This window comes from Lithobates pipiens, unplaced genomic scaffold, assembly GCF_037356315.1.
Source record: "Lithobates pipiens isolate NorthernLeopardFrog02 unplaced genomic scaffold, aLitPip1_a1.2 Scaffold_16, whole genome shotgun sequence".
Classification (NCBI taxonomy): domain Eukaryota; kingdom Metazoa; phylum Chordata; class Amphibia; order Anura; family Ranidae; genus Lithobates; species Lithobates pipiens.
Genome location: NW_027507748.1, coordinates 439084567 through 439105950, shown reverse-complemented (window position 1 = coordinate 439105950; position 21384 = coordinate 439084567).

Sequence of the window (21384 nt, the reverse complement as noted above, 5' to 3'; positions counted from 1 at the left end):
ATGGTATGGATGGACCGGAACAAGACAGAGTCTTTAATAGCAATTAGGACTCCACATGCCTTTTTAGGACCATTAGAAGTGAAAACTTGGGAATAGTTCCTGAAGTACAGTTTAGGGCACTTATGGGCAGCAAAATGGGTCTCCTGAGCGAATATGACATCCGCTTTAAATGAGCGGGCTTCTTTTATCATTGCAGATCGTTTAAAGGGGCTATTGAGGCCCTTTGCATTAATTAACATAAACATCAAGGGCATGACAAAGTTTGGGTATGTGCCGAGAGGTCGCGGTACCAGGTAGTCCAGTAACCTTGAAGGGAGTGCTTAGGAGACTCGTGTGTCCTTGTTGTAAGGAGCCAGGCAGAGTTGGGACAGACATTCTTTTGGAAAAGGCGGTGTACTTGCATCCGGATTAGAAGCAGCCCAGTTAGAGCAACAATCCATGGAAGAGACGCAGACCAGAAGCCATGTTCTCTTGTAGTGAAGGATAGTCCATTAGCGGTGACCCAAAAAGAAAGGGGAGGGGAGAACCACAAGACGAAAGACAGAAAGGGGAACAAGATCATCATAAGTAAAAAAGACCTGTAGAAACAGGACAATGGGCAGCGAAAGCTGCTTCAACAAAGGTGTGGGGTAGATAGGCCAATAGTGCAGCGCACTTGGCACAACAAAAGGGGTGCAAACTAAACGTTCAACCTCCTTGCTTCACGCTACTGAATAGTAGCAATGGAACGGAGAGGACATGGACTTCTCAATAGGCAGATCACTGCCATGCCGTAGCCAGGCGTTCTGGAGCAGGTGGAGCGGGGAGATGTGCATCAGGCGGGAGCAGATTCCACTGTTTAAACAGTTGTATACCTTTATCCACACTATGTATGGGGAATAATTTACCATTCCAGGAGACGAGGAGCTTCGTGGGAAATCCCCATCTGTAATTTATGTTGTTGTTGCGCATAATTTTCGTGAGTGGATTCAGCTTCTTCCTATTCAATGCCGTTTGTTGTGAGATGTCAGTGTATAGAGAGATACCAGTAAATTCATCAGGAACCACTGGGCTTTGTTTAGCCGCCACCATTATCCTTTCTTTCACGTGATAATAATTAATACGCGCCAGAGTATCTCTAGGTGCAGTGTCAGGGAGAAATTTTGGTTTCGGAATACGGTGCACCCTGTCCACACACAATTCAATGTCTGTCAGAGATGGAATAAGAGCTTTCATAAGGCGTTGAACGAAATTGGTGAGATCACTTGGAGGTATAGTTTCAGGAATACCTCTGAATTTGATGTTATTCCTCCTTGAGCGGTCTTCCAAGTCTGATAATTTATACTGGAGGCGTTGCAACTCAGCTTCCTGATCAGTATACGCATCAACAAGCTCATTATGAGCAGTGTAAAGATCCGCCGTTTTAGACTCTAAATGATGAATTTGTGTAGAGTGAGCCTGAACAGTATTGTTCACAGAGGCAAACATGTCAGAGAAATCATTGAATAAAGTGCTCCTGAGAGATAAGAGCATACTTTTCATGGTGCTCTCAGATATAGCATTGTCAGAGGCTAGAAACAAAGCAATTGAAGGCTCAGCCTGTGTCTTCTGTGAGGAGAGCTGTGAGGAGACATGCTGCAGCCCAGCAGAGAATTCATCTCCCTCCCTTCTCTGCCTGGATTTAGCAGGGCTGCGCATAGTGGGGGTAGAGGGGGGTGAGCTCTCCCCTGTATCTCTCAGATCGGCAGGAGCCTGACTCACCCCAGACTGAAGGCCGACGCTCGAGCTGTGTCCTCCGCCGGAGTGAGCGCCGGCGCCATCTTGGACTTGCTGAGGCACCGCCGGATAGAAGTCTGTGAGGCGCTGGGACGGTCTATTGTTTTTCCGCCGTTTGGTCATACTACCGGTGATGTCCGCCGCTTCTAGAATGCCAAGCACTCTCTGGGAACCCCTCCGTGTGGTCGCGGTGAGTAGCTGTGTAGCGTGAGGTGGCAGGAGCTCGCAGCTATGCGGCCATCTTCTCCGCCGGCTGGACACGCCCCCCCGATCAAAATTCTTTTGATTGGTACTCACCTCTCCGCCAGCTTCCGGGTTGTCAGGGAGTTCTGTCGGAGATCCAGTGATGTCACGGACATCAACGTCACGGACTCCTCCCTCCTTCCCCAAGTGCCTCCGTCTGCTAACTAAGGGAAGGGGGAGTGGTGAGCACTTAGATCTCTTCTTTCTACCCATGACCTGGCGTACTTGCTGAGATCTAAGGAGACGTGAGAGAAGATTATGGTCCATGTTAAGCCTTTTGATACCCGCTTGCATGACCACCTGTTTGCACAGGGGTCCACTCCATAAGATGAGAGTGATTAGTTAGACCGGAGGTGGAGGGATTGTCACGCTACTGTGGAAAAAAAATACTTACGTCAGTGCTACAGTTTGAATTTAAAATGTATTTGTGTGAACTGTGAAGTTAAGTCATGGATTTTGGAAACAAACTAGTGTCGGATGATTGTATATAGTGTATATGTCAGGGCTGGCTTAGCCCTTCCTTCTCTGGGCTGGCTGCTCAGCTGTCAGCTAATTGCCAGCTCTCATCTCTGTCCACAGTTACCAGCTGTTCCTTATCCAGCTCTTCTGACCTGTCTACTTAAAGCTGTCCAGCTCACTTCATATCTGCCTTCGCCTTGGTCACATCACAAGAACCTGCGGTTCTGTTTTAACCACTTTCAGACCGGACCATTTTGCTGGTAAATGACCAGAGGTCTTTTTACACTTTGGCACTGCGCTGCTTTAACTGGTAATTGCGCGGTCATGCAATGTTGTACCCAAACAAAATTTGCGTCCTTTTCTTCCCACAAATAGAGCTTTCTTTTGATGGTATTTGATTGCCTCTGCGATTTTTATTTTTTGCGATATAAACGTAAAAAGACCGCAAATTTTGAAAAAAAATGATATTTTCTACTTTTTGTTATTAGAAAAATCCAATAAACTCAATTTTAGTCATACATTTAGGCCAAAATGTATTCAGCCACATGTCTTTGGTAAAAAAAAAGTCAATAATTGTATATTTATTGGTTTGCGCAAAAGTTGTCACATCTACAAACTAAGGTACGTTTTCTGGAATTTACGCAGCTTTTAGTTTACGACTGCCTATCTCATTTCTTGAGGTGCTAAAATGGCAGGGCAGTACAAAACCCCCCCAAATGACCCCATTTTGGAAAGTAGACCCCCTAAGGAAATTGATAAGAGGCATGTTGAGCCCATTGAATATTTTATTTTTTTGCCTCAAGCGATTGAATAATGACAAAAAAAAAAATTTTTTTTTTTTTTTACACAAAGTTGTCACTAAATGATATATTGCTCACACATGCTATGGGCGTATGTGAAATGACACCCCAAAATAAATTCTGCTGCTTCTCCTGAGTATGGGGATACCACATATGTGGGACTTTTTGGGAGCCTAGCCGCGTACGGGGCCCCGAAAACCAAGCACCGCCTTCAGGCTTTCTAAGGGCGTAAATTTTTGAGTTCACTTCTCACTACCTATTACAGTTTTGAAGGCCATAAAATGCCAAGATGGCACAAAACCCCCACAAATGACCCCATTTTAGAAAGTAGACACCCCAAGCTATTTGCTGAGAGGCATGTTGAGTTCATGGAATATTTTATATTTTGCCACAAGTTGCGGGAAAATTACAAACTTTTTTTTTTTTTTTTTTTTTTTAACAAAGTTGTCACTAAATGATATATTGCTCATGCATGCCATGGGCATATGTGAAATGACACCCCAAAATAAATTCTGCTGCTTCTCCTGAGTACGGGGATACCACATATGTGGGACTTTTTGGGAGCCTAGCCGCGTACGGGGCCCCGAAAACCAAGCACCGCCTTCAGGCTTTCTAAGGGCGTAATTTTTTGATTTCACTCCTCACTACCTATTACAGTTTTGAAGGCCATAAAATGCCAAGATGGCACAAAACCCCCACAAATGACCCCATTTTAGAAAGTAGACACCCCAAGCTATTTGCTGAGAGGCATGTTGAGTCCATGGAATATTTTATATTTTGCCACAAGTTGCGGGAAAATTACAAACTTTTTTTTTTTTTTTTTTTTTTTCACAAAGTTGTCACTAAATGATATATTGCTCACGCATGCCATGGGCATATGTGAAATGACACCCCAAAATAAATTCTGCTGCTTCTCCTGAGTATGGGGATACCACATATGTGGGACTTTTTGGGAGCCTAGCCGCGTACGGGGCCCCGAAAACCAAGCACCGCCTTCAGGCTTTCTAAGGGCGTTACAGTTTTGAAGGCCATAAAATGCCAAGATGGCACAAACCCCCCCCAAATGACCCCATTTTGGAAAGTAGACACCCCTAAATTTAGGGGTACACTAGTGAGACTAGGTAATAAATGGCGGGTGCCCTGAAACTATAAAAAAATAACTAACCAACCAGCGTCACCTGTAACAGTTATATGGTGATCACTGGTGAAAGGGTTAACTAGGGGGCAATCAGGGGGCTTTATGCGGTAGTATATGGGGGTCCCTGGCGCTATAAAAAGCTGCAGCGAACCTAAATACCTACCTGCCTAACTAGCGTCACCTGTGACACTAATACAGCGATCAGAAAAACGATCGCTTATTAGGCTGGGTTCACACTGGAGCGATGTGGGAACGCCACGAATGCGCGGCGGGTTCCCGCATCGCATGCCTCCCGGCGGCAGTTCACACTGCCCTATGCGAACTGCTGGGAGTGTCAGTGAAATGTTACTGACACCCCCAGATCAGTTCGCATATCGCAGTGCGATCTGCAAACTCGGATCGCATGGTGTGAACACCCATGCGATCCGATTCTGCTGCGGGCCAAAAAAAGGGTCCCGTGCGAATTTGCGGCGGGTGCGGCGAATGGCTGAACTCGAATCGCACAGAGATCGGATGTGATTTGCACTGCAGTGCGGTGCGAATCACATCCGTTCTCATAAACCGCTGCAATGTGAACCCAGCCTTAGTGACACTGGCGACGGGGGGTGATCACGGGGTTAAACCTTTATTGGGGGGGTTAGGGGGGTACCTTAGAACTAAAGGGGGCTAACCCTAACTGCCCTAACAGTTATTAGTCACAAATGACACCCGCCGGGTGATCAGGGGGTTAAACCTTTATTAGGTAATAAATGGCGGGTGCCCTGAAACTATAAAAAAATAACTAACCAACCAGCGTCACCTGTAACAGTTATATGGTGATCACTGGTGAAAGGGTTAACTAGGGGGCAATCAGGGGGCTTTATGCGGTAGTATATGGGGGTCCCTGGCGCTATAAAAAGCTGCGGCGAACCTAAATACCTACCTGCCTAACTAGCGTCACCTGTGACACTAATACGGCGATCAGAAAAATGATCGCTTATTAGGCTGGGTTCACACTGGAGCGATGCGGAAACGCCGCGAATCCGCGGCGGGTTCCCGCATCGCATGCCTCCCGGCGGCAGTTCACACTGCCCTATGCGAACTGCTGGGAGTGTCAGTGAAATGTTACTGACACCCCCAGATCAGTTCGCATATCGCAGTGCGATCTGCAAACTCGGATCGCATGGTGTGAACACCCATGCGATCCGATTCTGCTGCGGGCCAAAAAAAGGGTCCCGTGCGAATTTGCGGCGGGTGCGGCGGGTGTGGCGGGTGCGGCGGGTGCGGCGAATGGCTGAACTCGAATCGCACAGAGATCGGATGTGATTTGCACTGCAGTGCGGTGCGAATCACATTCGTTCTCATAAACCGCTGCAATGTGAACCCAGCCTTAGTGACACTGGCGACGGGGGGTGATCACGGGGTTAAACCTTTATTGGGGGGGTTAGGGGGGTACATTAGAACTAAAGGGGGCTAACTCTAACTGCCCTAACAGTTATTACAGTCACAAATGACACCAATGCAAAAAAAAAAAAAAAAAAAAAAAAAATGACATTGGTGTCACTGTGACTGGGGGGCAGGGGTAATTGGGGGGGTGATCGGGGGGTAAAGGGGGGGTGTGAGTGTGCCTGGCATGTTCTACTGTGTGTGTGAGTGTTGGTGCAACTTACTGATCCGCTCTCCTCCGTGTCGGAACGAAAAATACCGACACGGAGGAGAGAATACATCACTTCCTCTCCTGTGTTTACATTACAGGAGAGGAAGTGATGTCACCGGGGATTTCTATTCGTCGGGAGCGATCGCGAGGGGGTGGCCATGAATGAATGGCCGTCCCCTCGTCCGGGATCGCTCCCGTACGAATACCGACCGCCGCAGGCACCGGGCGGGGGCCCGATCGGGCCCCCGACCCGCGGGAGGCAAGGGACGTACATGTATGTCCTTATGCCTGCCCGTGCCATTGTACCGACGTACATCGGCGTGCGGCGGTCGGCAACTGGTTAAGACTGGCTTGCTAACATCCCTTCTGGCTCATTATCCTGTTGCTGTTTCTCTACTTGGATCTCTGACTTCTGGTCTGGCTGATTACCCGATCTGGTTTTTGAACTGTGGCCTGGCTGACTACTCGATCAGGTTACTGGCTCTGGCTATGCTTTGACTACGCTTTTTCTATTTAGCTTTTTATTTTTATTTAATAAAGAAGTGTGATTTAATTGTACTTCTGTCTCAGTCTGATTCATGGATTCTGACAGTATACCACATTTACCACTGACTAATGCAAGGAGATCAGCTAAAAGTAGCTGGATCTGTATGTGTGTTATATTTAATCGAAACGAGTCGATTAATCGATTTAAAAAAAAAACGATTAATCGCACATGAAAATTTTAATCAGTAACAGCCCTAATTTCTTTTCAATCATCCTGTCTATTAGTGCTATATAAAAGTGTAGCGCTTCTCAAAACTTCAAAAACCAGACATGATTATGCCATCCTTATATAAGCATAATGAGTGCAAATTTGTACTAATACATTCAGTGAAAGATTCCACTGTGAAGTGGTGCACATAAAATATAAAATCTCATATAAGCATTGATTGCTATATAAACATATAATTGTGACTATAAAGTGATACTAAAAAAGAAGATTTCAAAAATCAAAAAGGAAAAAATCCAAAAGAGGAAAAAAGAGTCCCAATAAGACAGTACAGAGTCTCTTGTGTATAATATCCTTCTATGGTCCACGAGTGTGCAGGAAATATGTTACACCTCCTTCATAAAAAACTCATGCATTAACCACGTGATGTTCCCGTCACCAAGCGAATTGAACGCTTACCGGAATTATTGGATCCTCACAAATTTACATTTGGGGATCACACAAACTTATGCAAATATATGCAGATTCTTTCAACAGTCAGTTTTCCAGGGGGACCTCGAATATAGCTAATCCTTTCGTGTGCTGAGAGGTATTTTAACTCCAGCCAGACAAATCCATAGGAATAGTTAAGTACATATAAAGAAAAACAGGGACCAAAAATAGTGTAATTCCGTTTTTTATAGAAAATTAAAAGGTAAAAGTACCAAACTCACATGTGTACAGTAGATTGAGTGCTTATCAAGATAAAACACGGTTGCAGTGGAGTTCCGAAGAAACGGGACCCCAGATGACGTCTTCTACGATGAAACGCGTCGGAACTCCACTGCAACCGTGCATGAGTATATAGCATTGATTACTTTACACTTGATACCCTAGTGATGTGTTAGCAGCTTTTCTGTGTGTTTTATTTTTTGTGGTAAGAATAGCGCAGTGTTTGGTTGAAAAAAATGTCATCCTGTCTATTAGGTCATGCAGTGTGTGCTCCAGGAGAAACATAAAAGGGAGTTTGTCACTAATCCTGTCTTATCATAGATTATCATCTTTTCAAAAGGAGAAAACATGATGCAGGCATCTGATGAAGAACCACTGGCATTGTGATAAATTCCCCTGAGCTTTTCCTCATGCTATTATCAAACAGAAGGAGAAGGAGGTAGAGGAGGAAGAGGTGAGGGAGGAAGGGAAGGAGGAGGGGTGGAGGACTAGGAGGTCAGTGAGGAGTATTAGATACAGGTAGCTGTGCTGTCAACATCAGACAAGCCATGTGGCAACATGTGCCCATCCTGCAACTTTCCTGGCCACCAGAAGATTTACCCAGTTTGGCATAATTGATTTGTAGTGCCAATGCTACTGGTCCATGTGTTTGTGGTTATGTGTACCCTGCTGCTGACAGTGTGACCCAGGCATATTACATGGTGGAGGAAAGGGATGGCCTTCTGGGCCACAGATGATGCAGCAATAACAGCAAGAGAATATTGTGGAGAGAGGATCCCCAAAGTGACAACAGAGAATTAGAAGGAGGAGAACAGGAGGGGGCCTCTTGTTATTGACTTGTCTTATAAAGGTGATGCTCCACTGAGCATGACCAATATCATCCTCCTGAAGGTTGGTGATTGTGTACAATGGTGTCAATAAGGGGGGCCAGAGGGGGCCCTGACCCCCCCAAAATTATGCTGCGCCCCATCATGTGCCCCCCAATTAAAACACATTTTTGTTCCTATATGTATATGTCCTACATGCATCTTGCTCGGGTCACTGCCGAGCATCGTGACAGCTCTCCCTCCCTCTTTCCTCAATGACACTGTATGCTGCATGTATAATACGAGCGGCGCTCGCATAGCCACAGCCGCCCGATCTGATCCCTCCCCCTGCATCCTCATTGGCAGGGAGGAGAGCGACTTCAGGAAGGACTGCACCAGCACTTGGGGGGGGCAAGCCTCCCATTATCTCAGTGACAGTGAAAAACAGGCTGATTTCTCCAGTCCATAGGACAGGAGAATCAGCCTGTAAATTCTGAGACTGGTGGGGCTGGAGCTCTGTAAGAGTGTCTATGACAGATTCGAGATCCAGAAAGCACTTAATCAGCAACATTGGCATTAGGGGCTTGATAGCTGCTGCTAGTCTCAAAACAAAGTTTTCCACCAGACTGTAACTTATCAAATTCGGTAAGGGCATTACATAAACTCCTCTTTAAGGTTTCTTCAAGAGATTTCATCTTCAGCTCCCTCTGTGGGGATAGGATGAGTTCTGACACTTTCCCCTTGTAATGGAGGCATGAGAAGCAGACTTCTCAGGGTCTCTGAGGATTACAATAACTGTAACTGCCTCCTCCCTGCCACATACTACTCCCAAGGGTTCTGGGGATGGGACACCATCTGTTAAGGGTTGACGTATGTCTTGCTTCAATGCCAGAATCCTCCTCCTCCCTCTCATCTTGTGTGTTGTGTGTTTTGTGGCATAGGAAGAATGGTGTCTGCATAAAGCGGGCCTTGAGAGGAAAGGAAGACCTCCTCTTCCTCCCGCTGCTCTGCCTTGAGTGCCCTGTCCATAATGCCACACAGAGTCTGCTCCAGCAAGAACACAAAAGGGATTGTGTCACTGATGCATACATTGTCATGGCTCGCCATCCTTGTGGTGCCTTCAAATTTTGACAGTACAGTGCATGCATCCTTTATCAGCAGCCATTGACATGGGGGAAAAAAGCAGCCATTGCCAAAGTCGAATTCCACCTGGTGGGCATGTCACATGACTGTGTGAAATTTCTAATGACTCTTATGGCCTGCTTCAGCAGTCTTCCAGCCCTGGGTACCTGTTTAAAAATGCTGCACCACCAAATTGAGGACATGTGCCAGGCATGTGCCAGGAGTTCCAGGAGCACACCACCATTCCTGGCTCCAGTTGGCATGGCGTGAACCACCTCTGGACCTGCCCCTGCAGAGCTGCCAGAATCTCTGCTCTGGTGTGGCTCCTGTGCCCTAGACAGACCAGCTGAAGCACTGCATGGCACCATCCAGCCTGACTCACTAGATAGCCCCTGGACACTTAGGGGGTACTTGTGCTTCATGGGACAATTCTGCAGAGGAGGGAATAGAGGAGGAGGAGGGGGTGGAGCTGAAAAATCCTGCATTATCACCACTAGCTGTATGGAGATGTGGCAGCACAACAAGCTGCAGCACTGAACCCTGTCCTGCACCCTTCTGAGTTGCAAGCAGAGTTACCCAGTGTGCTGTGAACTAAATATATCGTCCCTGACCATGCTTACTGGACCACGTGTCATCAGTAACGTAGAACTTGCAGCAGACTGCCTTGCCCAACAATGCCACAACATTGCCTTCCACGCAATGTTAGTGAGCTGGAATAGCCTTACCTAAAAATAAATAATGACTGGGAACCTGCTATTGTGATACAGTACATTCTGCAAATTCATGGAAGGAGGCACAATCCACCGGAGGGAAAGGCAGGAGTTGTAAAGCCAGCAGCAAGCTTGAATTTAGATGCTGGTCATGTGGTTGGCAGTGACTGCATTTTTTTTGTTGCAGCAGATGGGGCAGAGAAATTTGCCTGCTGTAGTATACAGCTGGTGGTGTGCTACTGGCAGATGTGCTACAAGGACCCTGTGCTATGCCACTGTCCCTGTCACTGGAGGTTGCTGAGAGGTCATGAGGTATAGGTAGACCAAAAATTGGGGAGTGAGGAGGAGTAGAATTTCATCCCTCTTGTGTGGCTTTCAGGTACTCTTGCTAACAGGGTAGTGGGTGGGTAAATGCCTGTGGTACCCAAATGGCTGGTGTTTTTGCCACGCTTGATGTACTTGAGGCAAAGTTTGCAAATTGCAACAGTGCAATTGGCTGCACATGTGCTGCAAAAGGTCCAAACAGCTGAGCTGTCGGCAATGGGCTGGGAGATAAAATCTCCACAATCTAGTGGAATAGGGTGGCTTCTCTCTACTCTTACATGATGGTTGTGGGTTGTGCCTCACCCTCAATTTCCTCCTCTGCTCTATCTGTCACCCAAGTCACGTCAGTGACCTCATTACTAGAGACAACTTGGCAATATGCTGCGGCTGGGGGAACATGACTGACAATTTGTTGTTTACCAGTGTTCTCCCCTCTGTGTAGGCTCATGTTGCTACCTTCCTCAACCTCAGAACCAAGATCTGAATCAAGTAATGGATGTACATTGTCAAGGAGCAAGTGGCTGACACTGTGTTCAAATAACTCAGCTAACTCCTCAATGCCTGATACAGGGGTTATGGCAGGAGTAGCTGTGTACAAGGATGCAGAATACACCACTCTGGCAGCTGCAGTGGACTGCACAGTAGTCTCTGCTTGGGTGATGGAGGAAGAGGAAGATGATAATGGTTTAGTAAGCCAGTCCACCACCTCCTCTGCATGCTGTGGCTGAATGGCACAGGCAACATCACTAAACAGAAGAAATTATGCCCTGCCTGAGGACAGAATACATCCACCTGTACTGCATTAAATGTACAGTAATACCATACCAGGCTACATGCGCTCAATGTGGGGAGGGTGCTTTGGGGTCCACTCCAAAGCACCTTGTCCTCATGTTGATGGGGACAAGAGAGTCTTCCTCACAACCCTTGCCCGGTGGTTGTGGGAGTCTGCGGGCGGGGGGCTAATCAGAATCTGGAAGCTATTTTTGTACATTGTACCCCTACTCATTCAGAAAAAAGTGTCAAAAAAGTAAGATTGACAGGAGAAAGTTTTTGACAATTCCTTTGTCCCGCGATGTCCATCCATCTTCAATCACGTCACCGGACACATGACCGGAAAAAAAAGGAAAAACTCTGCTTCAATGGGAGGCGTCCCGGCGAATGCAGCCTTTTAGCGATGACAGCTGTTATATAGCTGAGGGCAGGGGGCGTATCGGTGACGTAACCGTGTGACTCCCACCCCCTTCTGCTGTCATGTGATGTCACATAACATCAGAGTGGGGCAGGGTAACTGTTTACATCAGCCCCACCCTCAGTTATATAACAGCTGTCATTGCAAAAAGGCTGCAGTTGGCGGGGGCCTACTCTGAATTTTGAGAGGGACCCCCACACCATTTTTTAATTTTAGCGTGGAGTTCCCCTTAATATTCATACCCGTCCTGAAGGGTCTGGTAATGGACTGGGGAGGGGAGACTCACCCTGTTTTTTTCAATGATTTTTATGTATATTGCCGGGATCCCACAATACATTATAGCCGAGAGAAGTTTTAAATGTCATTTTTTCCTGTAGAAATTTAATTTTGCTGCTCTCATTCATTACACTATGTACGGCCGCTATGTAAGCAGCCTTAATTAACGTAACACAAACAGGCTAGGGCCAGGCCACTGGCAACCAGCCTCTATGCAATAGTAAAAAACTCTGATGACAGAGCACACTCCACAGCAATGTCCCTGTACTGGTGACATCACCTCCTGTCTATTCTGACATGTTTCGACTAGATATCACCAATTTTTCTCAAGGAGAAAGTTTGGTGGTATCCAATTGAAACACAGAAAACATGTCGTTATATGCAGGTACTGACATGTTTCGATTGGATACCACCAATCGTTCAAGATTGGTGGTATCCGATCAAAACATAGAAAACGTGTTGCCATAGGTAAGAGGTGACGTCACTAGTACAGGGGCATTTCTATGGAGCGTGCGCTGTCGTCAAAGTTTTTTCTATTGCGTACAGGCTGGTTGCCAGTGGCCTAGAGACTGTTTGTGTTAAGTTGATTAGTGCTCCTCTTCTTTGCTTTGCTCTTATTGTACCTGTCATTAGGCACACATGCTTGCACTGCATTAGTAACTTTGAAGCAACACAGCTCAGAAGCAACATGCAGCTGGCAATATAGAGTAAGTGTCTTGTTTTAGTGTTATACATGTCATTTATTACTTTATGTTCATTTTTTCACAAAGGATTTATGCGTGAGCGCTGTGAGAATTGTTTATAATGCGCTGCTGCCCCACAGATCTTTTTAACCACTTGTTGCTCTCCTATTTGCGCTTGGTTCATTTATTATCAATGTGGGAATTTTGTTGCTAATTAATCAATAGCAGATGATCCCTTCTCTCACTGTTCTTGAGATTTTTTTCACACAGGAAGCAGAACACAGAAACTTGACCTTATGCCGCGTACACACGAGAGGACTTATGTCCGACAGACCTCCAAAGGAGTTCCGCCGGAGTTCCGACGGAGTTCTGGCGGAGTTCTGGCGGACTTTTCGACCGAACGGACTTGGACACACACCATCACACCAAACTCCGACGGAGTCGAACGTGATGACGTACGACTGGATTCGAATAAGGAAGTTCATAGCCAGTAGCCAATAGCTGCCCTAGCGTCAGTTTTAGTCCGTCGGAATAGCATACACACGAGCGGATTTTTCGAAGGGGACCGGGTCCGGCGGAGTTCCGTCGGGAAAATTTGAAGCATGCTTCATTTCTAAAGTCCGTCAGACTTTGGCGAATCAAAAGTCCGTTGCAGCCCACACACGATCGAATAGTCTGACAGACTCAGTCCGTCGGAGTTTGGATGTCGAAAAGTCCGCTCGTGTGTACGGGGCTTTAGCAGGCTGTAGCAAAGGGACCTACATTTAACTTTTCAGAGGTAATGGAGCAGACACACTGTTAAATAGGTTCTTCGATACAAGTATAGCTGGAGGCAACAGAGAGGAGTTACTTTTCTGGTGTTAATCAGGATGAGTTTAATATCAATTTAAGTGGCATTTGTGTGTGCACCAGTAAAAGTCTAGCACCCTGATCTGCAGTAATATGTGGTGGGCAGGCTGTGTAAAGTGGTTTATTTTCTGTTATCCCAGAGTCAGTCTCAAATTGTCCCAGCAGGTTCTATCTTAGGAAAAATTTAGACAGAAGACCTAATGTATTAAATGATATTCATTTACAGCGATGCATTGATTGTGTGCAGACAAGCAAATCACATCTGCACGGAAGGCATGTATTGACGCACACACAGGCTACGGTGTGCATACGCTGAATTTGTGTGAAACAAACAAGTGTGGTTTTAAGCTGGAGTTTAATATGCCTATATTTTTTGCCTTCTCTGGTTATGTGTTTCCCAATCATCAGCATGCTAGTGACATTTTTAAATAAAACCTTCCCGTTTTCATTACATATGTTATTTTAGACCACTGTACATAGCTTCCTGAAAATATCACAGCACCATGCCACAGTACTAATCTCAAATTCTGATGCAAGGTATGGGTTGGTTTTTACTAGGAGTTTGGCAAATATCAAAATGTCAGTCTGGAGAGGTGGCCATTCCTAGACATATTGCATTGGTATGCAAACCGCCCTAGGTAATGCCCAAATGTGATGCTGAGCCTCCATGATTAAAATAATTGAAATTCAATACATTAAAAGGGTAGTCCAGGAACAGTCACGCTGACGAGGAAAGGTCTAGATCAGGGGTACTGAATTAAAATTCACGGGGGTCCGGTCAGTAAAATGTTCTTCCCGCGGAGGTCTGAATGTCATATTGGTCATGACTCAGATCCTTCAAATTACAGCCTCCCATGCATGTCACAATTGTTTTATATTGCCATTGTAGATACCTGGGTTTTTCTAGGGCAGAAAAACATAGATCTCTGCACAAGTGTGGACAAGTCCTTACATCAGTGCCCTCAGTCCCCCCTTCACAGCACATCCCTCCCTTTTACATCACAGTCCCCTATCAGAAACCCCACAACCGATTACAGACTCTCTCATCACAGTGTGTCCTTTTAAAGACACCCCCATCACAGACCCCTCCATCACGGAATCCCCCACCTCATTGCAGACCCCCCCACAAACACAGATCCCTCATTACAGATCCTCTTCACCACAGATCCCCCTCCAGCACAGATCCCTCTATCACAGATCCTCACTCCATCACATATCCCCCCATTACAGACCCCACTCCATCACAGATCCCTCTATCACAGATCCTCACTCCACCACATATCCCGCCATTACAGACCCCACTCCAGCACAGATCCCTCTATCACAGATCCTCACTCCATCACATACCCCCCATCACCGATCTCCCCAATAGAGACCCAAATCTATCACAGACCCCACTCCATCACAGACCACTCTCCGTCACAGACCCCTCTCCGTCACAGATCCCACTCCATCACAGACCTCTCTCCATCACAGACCCCCTCTCCATCACAGACCCCTCTCCATCACATACGCCCTCTCCATCACAGACCCCTCTCCATCACAGACCCCCTCTCCATCATAGTCCCCTCTCCATCACAGATATCCTCTCCATCACAGACCCCATTCCATCACAAACCCCTCTCCATCACAGATCCCCTCTCCATCACAGATCCCCTCTCCATCAAAGATCCCCTCTCCATCAAAGATCCCCACTCCATCACAGGCTCCACTCCATTACAGACCCCCTCTCCAACACAGACACCCTCTCCATCACAGATCCCCTCTCCATCACAGACCCCACTTCATCACAGACCCCTCTCCATCACAGACCCCTCTCCATCACAGATCCCCTCTCCATCACAGATCTCCTCTCCATCACAGACCCCTCTCCATCACAGATCTCCTCTCCATCACAGATCCCCTCTCCATCACAGATCTCCTCTCCATCACAGGCTCCACTCCATCACAGACTCCACTCTATCAAAAACCCCTCTCCATCACAGATCCCCTCTCCATCACAGACCCCCTCTCCATCAAAGATCCCCACTCCATCACAGACCCCACTCCATCACAGACCCCACTCCATCGCAGACCCCCTCTCCATCACAGACCCCCTCTCCATCACAGATCCCCTCTCCATTACAGATCCCCTCTCCATCACAGACCCCACTCCCTCACAGACCCCTCTCCATCACAGAACCCTCTCCATCACAGATTCCACTCCATCACAGATCCCCGCTCCATCACAGACCCCTCTCCATCACAGATCCCCTCTCCATCACAGATCCCCTCTCCATCACAGACTCCTCTCCATCACAGACCCCACTCCATCACAGACCCCACTCAGATCCCCTACTACAAGCCCCAATCTATCACAGTCCTCCCTCAACATTACAGAGTCAGACTGTCCCTTTCATCATCGCAGCATTCCCCCTTCCTCCCCCTCCCCAAACTTCCCTACCTTATTCACACAAGCCGGGAAGCACGCATGGCAGGTCTGGACAAAGGCGGGACTTTTCAAGTTAAAGGGGGTGATTGGCTGCAGGGACCGCCCCACTGCCTAGAAACCAATCACCCACTTCGCAACTTGATAAGTCCCGCCCTTTGTCCGGACCTGCAGTGCTTCCAGGCTTGGGTGAATAAGGTAGGGCAGTGTGGGCAGTGTGGGGAGGGGGTGGAAGAGGAAGGTGAAGTGATGCGATGATGAAAGGGAGAGACCTACCACACCTCCCATCTAAATCAAGGATGTTAGTGGCAGTGGCGGGCTGGCAATCCGGCATAGGGGAGAAAACACACAGGTAACTATTTGTGTGGTTGCGGGCTGGATATGGCTGCTACTGGGTCCAGATTCGGCCCGCGGTCCGCCATTTAGTGATGTCTGATCTAGATGATGCTCGACATTCTTCAATAGGAATAATCTGGACTGTCCTGGGTTCAGATGAGCAGGGTTCAATGAACTTCAAGGACATACAGATGCTGAACCCCTGTGAAATCAATAAGACCTGATGTGTGAATTTAAAAATGCCAATTTTCTCAGCTAATAATAGACATAGGGTGTGAAAAATTGCATGGTGGATGAACACAACGCTGGTGGTGGGGAACATGCGCCAATGCAAAAAAAAGTATTATTATTTCTCGCAGGTTGAAAAAAATAAATAAATGAACCACTTCCTGACCGCGACCGACTGAAAGACGGCTGCTGCAAGGTCACCCAGTTATGGGAGGGCCATTCACACTGATATTTAGGGTGCTGATTTGTTCATTAAGGTTTGACCAACTCCAGGGACAAAGAGTCATATCCACATCCTGATATATGTAGTACAGTCAAAGAAATGGGAGGAGAAACTCCCTCTCATACATTAGGTAGGATTTTTGAGAACATGAGGTTGTCACTGAGGTGAGCACAAAAACAAAAATGTATTTAAAAACATCATTTTATTGTACAAACATCAATAAAAACATCATAAAACATGTAGATGTGTGAGTAAGATATGGCACATAGCCAGAAAAATAGGAGTGTGGCTGAAAAATCCTCACAGTATACGGCACCTCATTCCAATTAATTAAGCAAGCATAGCCAGTAATACTTGTTCCCAGCATATGAAGAAATAACTTAGCATAGAGTAGTCCAACACGTTTCGTAGAGCTAGATCGCTACTTCAGGGAAACTCAATATGCATCTATAATTTCAATTGAATTTAAAAGGGATATACAGTATCTCACAAAAGTTTCAGGGTCTTGCCAATCTTCATTCCTTCAGTGTTGTCACATGAAAAGATGTGAGGGGTGTACTCACTTTTGTGAGATACTGTACTTACAATCACAACAATCCAGATATAATTGTATCATTTTGCAATAACAAAACAAGTTACAATCAAATGATTCAATAAATATTGTACTCACCGATTTCATCTAATTCTGTCATTGCATAATTTCCAACATTGACAGGGACCGAACCAATCCCTGACCCTGAGGTGCTCAGTGTGAGCACCTCAATGAGATAAGTTAGTGTGGTCAGACTGTCAGCAATGACATGCTCTAATCACCAGAAGCTTAAAGTTGTTGTAAAGGGTAAAGTATTTTTAGGGTAAAAATGTTTTAATGGCTCCTGCTGCTGTCAATCATATTCAGTGACAGGGAAACAGGGCGCCGAGCTACACTGTAGCACCCTCCTATGGTGGCATAGAGGAAAGAGGGGCTGAAACTATTGCACAGTGAAGATAAGTATAACATATTCCTTATTACAAAAATAAAATACTCCATTTTATAGATAGTAGCTAAGGTTGCAAATGATAAGCTAGCTATCAATAAGTTGTTGCAGGCAGATATTGGTTATTTAATGAGTTTTGCAGGTACTACACAGATCTGTGTACAGTCAAAGCATGTAAGAAAAAAACCCCCGTCACTGCAATTTAAAGAACTCAAGCTTCATGTGTTAACTATGCCTCTAAAATATCATATGAGCTTTAAAAGCTAGTGATATGCAAATAAAAGGTCTTGCTTGGGTCCCTTATGTTATAGGGTGACAGCACCCTGCCTCACACAATACCCTCCCTGTAAATAGTCGGGGGCTGTCTACCATGGTGGCAAACAGCCAGACTAGTTTGCTGACTGTTTTTCCAAACGGTGATTGAGTTGGGTTCCCCTTGAACCCATGCTCTCCCTGAACCCAAAGCTCACAATGTGCAGTGAAATCAAAGCAAGTGAGTAAACAAATGCATTTTAGGAGAGCAGCCTTGACCCGTGCATCCGGTAATTCACCCCTTACTGGAAACCTCCCCTTTTACCCCCTCCCCTTCTAGACCTTTAACCTTTTTCCCCTTAACCTTTCCCCAAATAAATAGACCACACCGGAGTTTGGAGTGTAAATGGCCATAGCAGCCTTTATTTAACAAATCTTCAAACCAAACTTAAATAAATAACTTTAATATTATGATAAAAAAATACTATATTGCAACAGCAATTAAAACTCCCAGTCGTTTGGTCTTTGACGGTACCTCGGTTTTTCTCCTTTTAACTTTACACTTTCCACCAATACACTGCTGGACCAAATTTTACCATACCAGGCCTCCGGCTGTTTATCAGCCCGGAGACAACCCACTTTCCCGCAGTGCCACCAATCCCGTATCCCAGCCTACCCTTCCGCTGGGATACACCAAAAGGGGGCACATACCACCTATGAGCCACCCCACACTTCCATCACATCAGTTTCTTTACCCCATCAAAGACCAAAGACACTGCCTTTCCGCTGCTATAACGACCAGCATCACCGAAACCTGCAAGAAAAGGAAACACAGACAAAACAACCAGAAAGCACGACTAAATTACAGTGCTAACCCATACACATGGGCGGGTGAGTGGGCAACTTCTCTACCGTTGTGAGCCACGCTTGCAGCTCGACTCCTTCCCTTGCTTAAATAATGATCCGCCCCCTCCACTTCTTCCTCTTAGCACCCCCCTTCTCTTCTCCTATACTTTATTTTTTAACCCTGCAGGGGTTTACCTGAGCATTAGTCATGCCCAGCCCTGCACCTCCGTCTTTGCCTTCGTTTCCGGGCCTCCCTTTACATTAAATAAATTGTACACAGGAGGGGTATTACACTTCACATGTATGTGCTCTCATGTACATACACAGAAGTTAAGGTAATAGCCAATATACAAGATTATAATCGCTGCTGAGTAAAATAGTGACTCCAAAGATAAATACACATACACTGCCTATTTTCCTATGAAAGTTTAATATAAAAGTTTTTTTTTTTTTACTTTTCTTAATGAGATGCTTACAACATTGATTTAGTTTTTAATTTATTTTTTAAGTAAAATGTGGCTATGAGCATAAGGTAGAAACAAACTGAAGCATATGGTATATTATGACTGCATTGTACACACTGAATGTCAGTAAACAATTAGCGAGGTAGGTTCAGGGTTCACTATGCACGCATACATCCCTTTTTTTGTTCATCCTTTAATAAATCATACTCAGTGTGAAATAAATAAGCAGAGAAGTGTACAGCTAAACTCTGCATTATCTGTTGTTCCTCTGTAGTGCGTTTTGGTTAGTGATGAGCCAACTAAGCAAAGATTGGTTCGCTGGAAGTTTTACAAACCTGCCTGGAAGTTCTTGAACCCCACACATAGTTCCAAACCCCACCGAAGTCTATAGCCCCTTTCACACGGGCTGTTTAACCACTTGCCGACCAGCGCACGACGATGTACGTCGACAGAATGGCACAGGCAGGCAAATGGGTGCACATGTACGTCCCTTTAAATTTGCCGCCCTGCCATCGGGAGCGCGCCGCCGGCGGCGCGCTCCCGCGCTGGCCGGGACCCCCGTGAGTCCAGTCGCGGAACCCGCGGACTTGATCGCCGCGGGCATACCCGCGATCATCTCACAGAGCGGCCAAATGAAGAAATGCCGTTGTAAACAGCATTTCTCCATTCTGCCTAGCAACTAGTGACGCTGATCTCTGCTCCATGTGATTGGAGCAGAGATCAGTGTTCACTAAATGAAAGCCCAACCCCCCCACAGTTAGTAACACACCCCTAGGAACACTTAACCCCTACACTGCCACCAACTAGCAGTGATTACTGTATAAATGACAATGGTAGAAGAATACGTATCGGCCTAAACTGAGGGAAAAAAATGTTTTTTTTAATATATTTTTGGGGGATATTTATTATAACAAAAAGTAAAAAATAATGCGTTTTTTTCAAAATTGTCGCTCTATTTTTGTTTATAGCGCAAAAAATAAAAACCGCAGGGGTGATCAAATACCACCAAAAGAAAGCTCTATTTGTGGGAAAAAAAGGACGTCAATTTTGTTTGGGAGCCACGTCGCACGACCGCGCAATTGTCAGTTAAAGCGACGCAGTGCCGAATCGCAAAAAGTGGTCTGGTCTTTGACCAGCAAATTGGTCCGGTCTGAAAGTGGTTAATCAGGTCCACCTGTCAGTTTTTCAGGCAGATCTGATCGGACCCAACAGTCTCTTCTATGGAGCGGTGGATGTCAGTGGACACCCGCATCCATCCGATCCGATCCTGTCTACCAAAAACAGACATAGGCTTCTAATTCCCCACCCACCGGCGGATCGGATGGCAATGGATAGAAAAGGACAGGTGGTCAGTTTCCATCTGATTGTCCTATAGAGGAGAGTGGGACTGTGCTCATGTCTGCTCTGCATAGCGGAGCAACCACGGACCTGTCATCTGCCTGCTCAGTGGGAATCAGGGCTCATGTGAAAGAGGCCCTAGGGAGCTGAATTTTGTTATCTCTTTATAACTTTTTTTTTAAGGCTCGTTTGCAAACCCTTTTTTTTTTTTAAAAGGGCATGTGTAGCTGGGCCTTGACATGGAGGACATGTACCAATGCAAAAAAATATACAGTATCTCACAAATGTGAGTACACCCTTCACGTTTTTGTAAATATTTTATTATATCTTTTCATGTGACAGCACTGAAGAAATTACATTTGTACAACAGTGTAAATTTGCTGTCCCCTCAAAATAACTCAACACACAGCCATGAATGTCTAAACCACTGACAACAAAAGTGAGTACACCCCTAAGTGAAAATGTCCAAATTTGTCTCAATTAGCCATTTTCCCTCTCTGTTGTCATGTGACTCATTAGTGTTATAAGGTCTCAGGTGTAAATGGAGAGCCGCTGTGTTAAATTTGGTGTTATCACTCTCGCTCTCTCATACTGGTCACATGGCACCTCATGGCAAAGAACTCTCTGAGGATCTGAAAAATATAATTGTTACTCTACAGAAAGATGGTGTCAGAGAAGGATTTTTTCCACCCATCCTCGCCATGCTATTGTGCGCACGTGCAGCAGATTAGCGCTCCGGCGCACGCGCGCAGGCCGATGATGCAGCGTGAACGTGTGCGCAATGGCACACTTGTGCGAGCAGTAGCTCGTGAGTGTGTGCAATAGAACACGGATGTGCGCATTGGTGCACACGCTATGGTATGGCTATTTTAGATGGCT